Genomic DNA, 7,507 nt, shown 5'->3' with positions numbered 1-7,507 from the left:
AAGGAAACTGACACCCAAAGAGCCAGAGGGGCGAGGATGAAGATGCAGCCCTGCTTGAGAAACTATGATGGGAGACCGAAATATCACAGGATCTGCGCTTTGTCTATGCTTTTCTCTACCTGTCGACTTCATTATCACTACACACTGGTCCACATTTTACATCTCGCTACTCCCACAACTAGAACAGGACCAATCCACTTTCTTCTTGGTCCCAAGGTTAAATAAAATGCCAGGGAAGGGCAGTGATTGGTTCAACTTGGGCAAGCACGTCACTCCTGGATGAAGAGCCCTCAGATATCTGGAAAAGTTGTTTCCTTTGGACAGTTTATCAAATTATATTGAGTGCTTGAGCCTAAATCATCTCTTTTGTGTAATGCAAATCTTGATGATTTTGCTGTGTACATGTCACTTTTTGAAAAATGAATGCTTTGAATATGGTGTTTGTTTCCTTCAACAGAACCTTTCTGGAATGAGTGGAAACATCGATCCATCTCGGCAAAAAAGTCTGCCATTTATGAAAATGGGTCGGACATTCTGTTCAAAATCCTGTATTAAATGCTATTGTGTAAAAAATATTTAGTGTTGTGAATAATCGATAGATTTAATAAGCACTATAGCATTGTTTCTAGCGAGAAAAAACTTTTAAATATACATTTCATTTGTTGAGGAATTAAAGCTGAGGTTTTGGGGGAAAAGCTGATAAAAGCAGCTCTGGGCTATGTGCCCATATTTTAAAATAGGAATGAGCACTGGTAGTATGTGTCACCATCCTTTAAAAAGCCAAGTATCGATTGCAGCAGAAAAGCAGCCCGGGTTCCACCAATAGGTTCAGCCTTGTTGCATTCAATCATCACTTCACAGAGCAGAATTCTTCCTTTATCCCGCCTACGCCCCATTCCCGGGTCCTAGGGGTAGCTAGTACTTCACTGGAGATATTTGTTTGCCCCCTTTGAAGGATGTGGACAAAGTCTGGAAAACCAAGCAGAAAACCCTGCTCTCACAAAGGGTGAGACTTGGAGGCAGACTGGCCTGGATTCAGGTTGAGACCCGGCCACGTCCTGTGTGGCACTGACTATAGCATACTCAACATTTTAAAGTTTTTATGTTCTCATTTGTAAAACCGGGATGATATTGGGCTGTCCAAAAAGTGCCCTCGGTTTTTAAGTAAAACTAAAAGACACATTTTTCATTTTCACCAAGAGCTTTATTGAACAACGTATTCACCCTTTTGTTCCACTACCTTCTGCCATTTTTCAGGCAACTTTATAATTCCATCTTCCCAAAACTTTTTATCTTTTTGAGCAAAGAACTGTTCCAGGTGCCTTGTACAGTCTTCCAGGAAATTGAAATTTTTTCCATTAAGAGAATTTTGTAAAGACCGAAATAAATGGAAATCTGAAGGAGCAATGTCTGGTGAATACGATGCATGAATCAGAACTTCCCAGCCAAGCCGTAACAGTTTTTGCCTGGTCATCAAAGAAACACGCGGTCTTGCGTTATCCTGATGGAAGATTATGCATTTTCTGTGGACTAATTCTCAATGCTTTTCTTCAAGTGCTGCTTTCAGTTGGTCTAATTGGGAGCAGTACTTGTTGGAATTAATCGTTTAGTTTTCCAGAAGGAGCTCATAATAGAGGACTCCCTTCCAATCCCACCATATACACAACATCACCTTCTTTGGATGAAGACCGGCTTTTGGTGTGGCTGGTGGTGTTTCATTTCGCTTGCCCCACGATCTCTTCCATTCCACCTTGTTGTACAGTATCCACTTCTCATCTCCAGGCACAATTTGTTTTAAAAATGGAACGTTTTCATTAAGTAGAGAATTGCATGAGGAAATATGGTCAACAGGGTTTTTTTTCGCTTAACTTATGTGGAACACAAACACCAAAGCTATTAACATAACCAAGCTGGTGCAAATGATTTTCAATGCTTGATCTGGATATTCTGAGTATGTTGGCTATCTCCCTCGTGGTATAACGTTGATTGTTCTCAATTAATGTCTTGATTTGATCGCTATCAACTTCAACTGGTCTACCCGGCCATGGAGCATCATCCAGTGAGAAATCTCTAGCATGAAACTTCATAAACCACTTTTGACATGTTCAATCAGTTACAGCACCTTCTCCATACACTTCTCCAAAAAGAGAGCACAAATCTCTGTTTGCACTTTGGTTGAGTTTTTACCTTTCTTGAAATAATAAAGCATAATATGCTGAAAATGTTGCTTTTTTTCTTCCATCTTCAATATTAAAATGGCTACACAAAAATTCACCAATTTTGATGTCTTTTTTTAAATGCACGCTGATATGACAGCTGTCACATACAATCTAACAAAATGGTTTTGAATGAAGTTAAAGACAACTAAGAGCTACTACAGCCATCTTATGGAAGAAAACAAATGAACCTTTTGGCCAACACAATACTATCACCCAGGGCTGTTTGGGGTCTTAAAGGAGATGGTTGATGTAAAGTGCTAGGCACATGATGACTTGGTGAGAGTTGTACTTGGTCGCAACCATACTCTGACCTCCTTCCCTTTGCTGGGTCATCTGAGCCTCTCTCGGTCCCCTCCGCTCCCCCCAGCATACAGGGGCATGTTGAGGATGAGCCTGACCATACCCACGTTAGCCTGACTTCCAGTGGCCCCGCTTAACTCACACTGTCCCTTCCCTCTCTGCTGTTTTCACATGAACTGCGGGTCATGGCTGGTTGGCTGGCCTCACGTAGGACAAGCACCCATTCGACGTGGACGGTCTGCCTGTCCTGTGTGTCCAGCTCCCCACTGAGGTGAGAAGTCGGCCTTGAGCAGAAGATTGCTCTTTTAAAAGCTATGACTTAGGTGTTCCAGTCCTGCATCCTCTCACCTTCCATGTTTACTTTTGTGTTCATTCCAAGTACCCCATGTTCTTGGAGAACATTTCTTAGAAGGAGGAAGCAGTGTTCGTGTAAAAGCACCAGCACAGATGGTGGGGCTCTGCTTTGTGGTGTGAGAGGCCGGCTAACCCTATCCACAGCTGACTTGGGCCCTGGGAATGACGGGAAAGAGAATTAACTAGCAATCCGAAAGAGCACCATGTAAACACTCAGGCACCAATATCCTCATCCAAGAAGCTGCTACGAACGTCAAGTGCATCATATTTGCCGAGGCAGGCTCAGAGACCAGCCAAACTCTAGGCCATACCAGTGGAAGGATGAAATACTACTGTCGTTTTCCCTGCCGTTAAGATCCAGTTTTCTGAGGTTTCCTCACACTGAGGAAACCTAGTGCGAGAAAGAAGCAAACATGTCTCTGTCCTTCTCTGGCTCTTGATATCAAACTTAGTTTTATGAAGAAGCACCCAGGCTCATTCCAATGGTCTATCCATATCAACAAAAATGGCAGAAAGAATCTATGGGGCAGGACCTGCACTTAGATGTGGATGAACGCAGGATACACTGTGGCATTTGGGCTTCCTGGACGGTCAAGAATCCTGCCCTTTCCAGAGTAGCTGAAGGAATGGCAGTGACCAGCTGCCTTTGGAATTTGCACAAGCACCACGAGTGGCAACTCCACCCTGACCTGCCTTCTGCTGAATACTGTATATTAGTCTAGCCAAGGGCTCAACCACCCAGGCCCAGGGCCAAGGACAGTCCTACTTCTGTTGAGAAGAGTCAGGAATGCTTTTCTTTTAATCCTGTCTCAAATAACATTCAGATGCTTTAACACATAAAAATAAATTCAATTCTCTGAGGCCTAATGTGTGTTTGGATCTTTATATATAGATGATGGGGGCTGTATTTCATTATTGGCTTTAACAGAAAAAGAAGGGACTGAGTGTCTGTAAGATGAAGCCTGTGAAGCCATTTTGAAGTCTATAATTATCTTGATAATTGGGTGGAGATGCAGTAGAATTTAATAACATAATAAGGTAGATTTTTAAAATTCTAAAGACAATATTTGGATTGATCGTTATAAATACTGTTCAAGCAGGCCTAACTTCATTTCTCAATTAGAAAAAGGTAAGAAAACCATTTCTGATTGCTGCAGATCCAGACCATGAATGAATAGCCATTTCTGCCACAGAAAGATTGAATTTCTCTAACGGGACCCCCAACTGTGGCAAAGGCAACAGCTTATGAATTTGTCCAGAGTACCACCTAGTGGAGAGAAGTATTGCTGCAGAAACCTCAGGGGGCGATAGTGTAATGAGTTAAAATTTCTTGTTAAGAGAAATAACGTGAAAACCCTCTTTAATCTCTAGTTTGTAAATGATTTTTCTAATATGTACATATATATTTTTTACCTCAGTAAATGTAGCATAGTGAACGTAACCAACCATTTCTTAGGCAAGTCGGAATCTGATCGTGCTTTAAGGTCAGCCTTTTGAAATGATGCCACTGGTTGATCAAATTATAGGTTATAGTTAAGTGGCACACATGGGTATACATACGTGTGTATGTGCAAATACATGTATACACGTGTGTGTGTATATATATACATACATATACATATATATAAAATCACTCCCTTATGAAAACATTCAGAATGTGCTTTGTCCCCCAAACCACCCAGTTGTGAGCTCCCTAAGAGCAGGGCTCACTGCATATGGGCCTTTGCAGCCTGAGTGCCTGGCGTAGTGCTCCTGTGGCTGCAGATTCAAAACAGTGGTTCCCAGCCTCGGCTGTACTTTGGAATCCTCAGGGGAGCTTTCCAAAAACAGTGATGTCAGGTCCCACCCCCAGAGACTCTGATTTAATTGGTGTGTAGAATGTGCTGAGAGCTGGGAATTTTAAATGCTCCCCAGATGATTCTAATGTGCCGTCAATGTTGGCAACCAGTGCTTTCAGGAATAAATTCTCCCAAGTTCAGAAACGGCATTCTCACTCCTCTGAGGGAGCAGGGGGCAGCAAGAAGGAAGAGGGTAACGCAGAGGCGGCTGGGGATTTGCCTGGAACCACATGGCAATTAACTGGTTACCTAGTGTTACCCACCGAGTTACCTAGTGTGAAAATAGAGCATTACGGGCATTTTTCTGGCCTGCCAGTCACAGGTAGTGGAAATGAGTGAAAGAAAGAGCTTGAGGACATTAGAAAGTTCCAGAAATCAACCTGCCATTGGTTTACAAACTATCACAAAAACAATTCACAAAAGGGAAATAAATTAATAAAGAATATATGGAAAGTGTTTAATTTTAGTAGTAATTATATGGGTGCAAATGGACATTTCTTCCCCCTTAATTACAACGAAAATTATTTTAATGATATTCAGTGTTAACAGGGAGAGAGTGAAACTAATCTTCAATTGACTAAATCCGTTTTGGAAAACAATTGAGCAGCACGGATCAAGGCTGATAAACATGTTTACCGCTTGACCACATAATTCCCCTAAGAATCTAAGGAAACAGTTCATAATATGGGAAAATCTAGATGGACAAAAATGTTCATCATGGTTAGCCCCAACAGTGCAATATCAGAAATATCCAAAGTATTAAACAACAAAAGAAAGTTTAAAAAAGATAAGATTTATACCCACAGGGAGGAATATTATGCAGCCATTATAAACATTGATAGAAATAAAAATGTTTCGCATCAAAATCTTTATGCTCTACACTGCTAAGTAAATCATGATATAAGGCTGTTTGTAAACTATGATTTCAATTGGGTTTTTTTTTAAAAGTCACCTGGGACATCTTTAATTCCAAAAAATTCTTCTCCAGGAAGGACTACTATTCTGACACACCAAACATTTGCTGTCTCTATTGATTGGCCTATGATGGCATAATTTTGTCTTCAGGTCTTTGATCTAAACTATCATTTGAAATAGCTGTTGGTTCTTTTCATGAGAGCTGACTATGGGTACAGAGTCTTTTAAAACTCTCTCTCTTGCACTTTCTTAGATGAGCCAGAGATCAATAAAAGGGGAGCTAATCAAATCCCATGGGAATGTTCTTTTTGTACTGGAGAGAGGAGGAACAAGAAGCCCATTCCATTCATCTTTTAGATGAACTATTCCTGGGGCCCCTCCCCTTCAGGTTGAGATTTCTGGGTGTTCTTAAAGGGACTTGCCAACCACCTTGAAAAGCAGTTTAGGGGCATGGTGCCTTACCAGCAGACCGGGGTCTCCAACTCGGGCAGTGACAAAAATAACCAAGTAGGAAAGAGGATGAACAAGAAGGGGAGCCGCTCCAAAATGAATGAGAATCATCTAGCAAATCCATGTGAGGTTTTCAGAACTTATATGGATTTTGGCGCTTTGGAGCAGAATCAGTTGCGTACTAGAAAGCAAAGCGGTTGCCTGACGCATAGGCCGCAGTTCATTTTTTCTGCTAATGAAACCAGTCAGCACTTTTAGATTGTGCAGCAAAATGCGCCACAGCCAGTACAGCAATTAGTGAACACACTGAGCTAAATGCAGATTCAGTTGTGGTAGAGCACATGTACTCTGTTATTAACCTATTATTTAAGAAAGGACTTACAACATTGTGGTCTGAAGGATAAAATAAAAGTCAGGCTGGATCCTATAGTATGCCTTTTTCCCTGTTTTTAAAAAAAAATTTTATTGGAATATAGTTGATTTACAGTGCTGTGTTAGTTTCATCTTTTTTTTTTTTTCTTGAAGGAAATAAAAAAGGAGTTTGATTGTCTCTCCTAACTGAAAATGCCAAAGGGTTACTGTTTCAGGTATTACATGACCCAGGGGCTCAAATGACGTCACTAAATCTCAGTCTTTGTTCATCTTTTGACTTTTTATCTCCTCTTTGTTAAATCATGATTCCTTTCCAGCAGAGAGGATGGAAATCCTTCTAACCAGATAAGCAGCAACCCTACGGGTGAGGTGATAAATGGGGGTTATTTGGACCTTAAGACTCTCTATCTATCTATCTACTTACCTACATATCTAACTATCTATCATTGTGGTAAAAGAAACATAAACTTTGCCATCATAATTATTTTTAAGTGTACAGCAGTGTTAAGTATATTCCCATTGTTGATCTCTACAATTTTATCATCTTGCAAAACTGAAATTCTATACCCATTGAATAAGCACTCTTCATTTCCCCTCCCCTCAGCCCCTGGCAACCACCATTCTCCTTTCCTATTCTATGAGTTTGACTACTTTGGTTACCTCGTCTAAGTGGAATCATACAGTATTTGTCTTTTTGTGGCTGCCTTATTTCACTTAGATAAAATGTACTCAAGGTAAATACATCCATGTTTCATCGTGTGTCAGAATTTCCTTCTTTTTTAAGACTGACAGGCCTCTGTTTTTTTTATTGTTTGTTTCATTTAACCTACAAATATGCTCAGTGATTCCATCTAAAAATAAACATACAAACATAATAATTCCCTGTCTTTTCTCAGATAAACCCTCAAACTTCTCTTTTTCCTTTTTTTCCTCATTATTATAATAAAGGTCTATTTACCCTGTACTTAGTCCTTTACTCTTTGGGATCCAATTTCTAACTCACCACTTTTCTAAAACCAATTCCTTGAAGAGTATTAGAATCTTCTTCAGTTAAAAAAA

The sequence above is a fragment of the Monodon monoceros genome, unplaced genomic scaffold (genome assembly GCF_005190385.1).
Source record: "Monodon monoceros isolate NGI ecotype Baffin Bay Population unplaced genomic scaffold, NGI_Narwhal_1 Super_Scaffold_3, whole genome shotgun sequence".
Taxonomy (NCBI): Eukaryota; Metazoa; Chordata; class Mammalia; order Artiodactyla; family Monodontidae; genus Monodon; species Monodon monoceros.
This window is presented reverse-complemented; position numbering follows the sequence as displayed.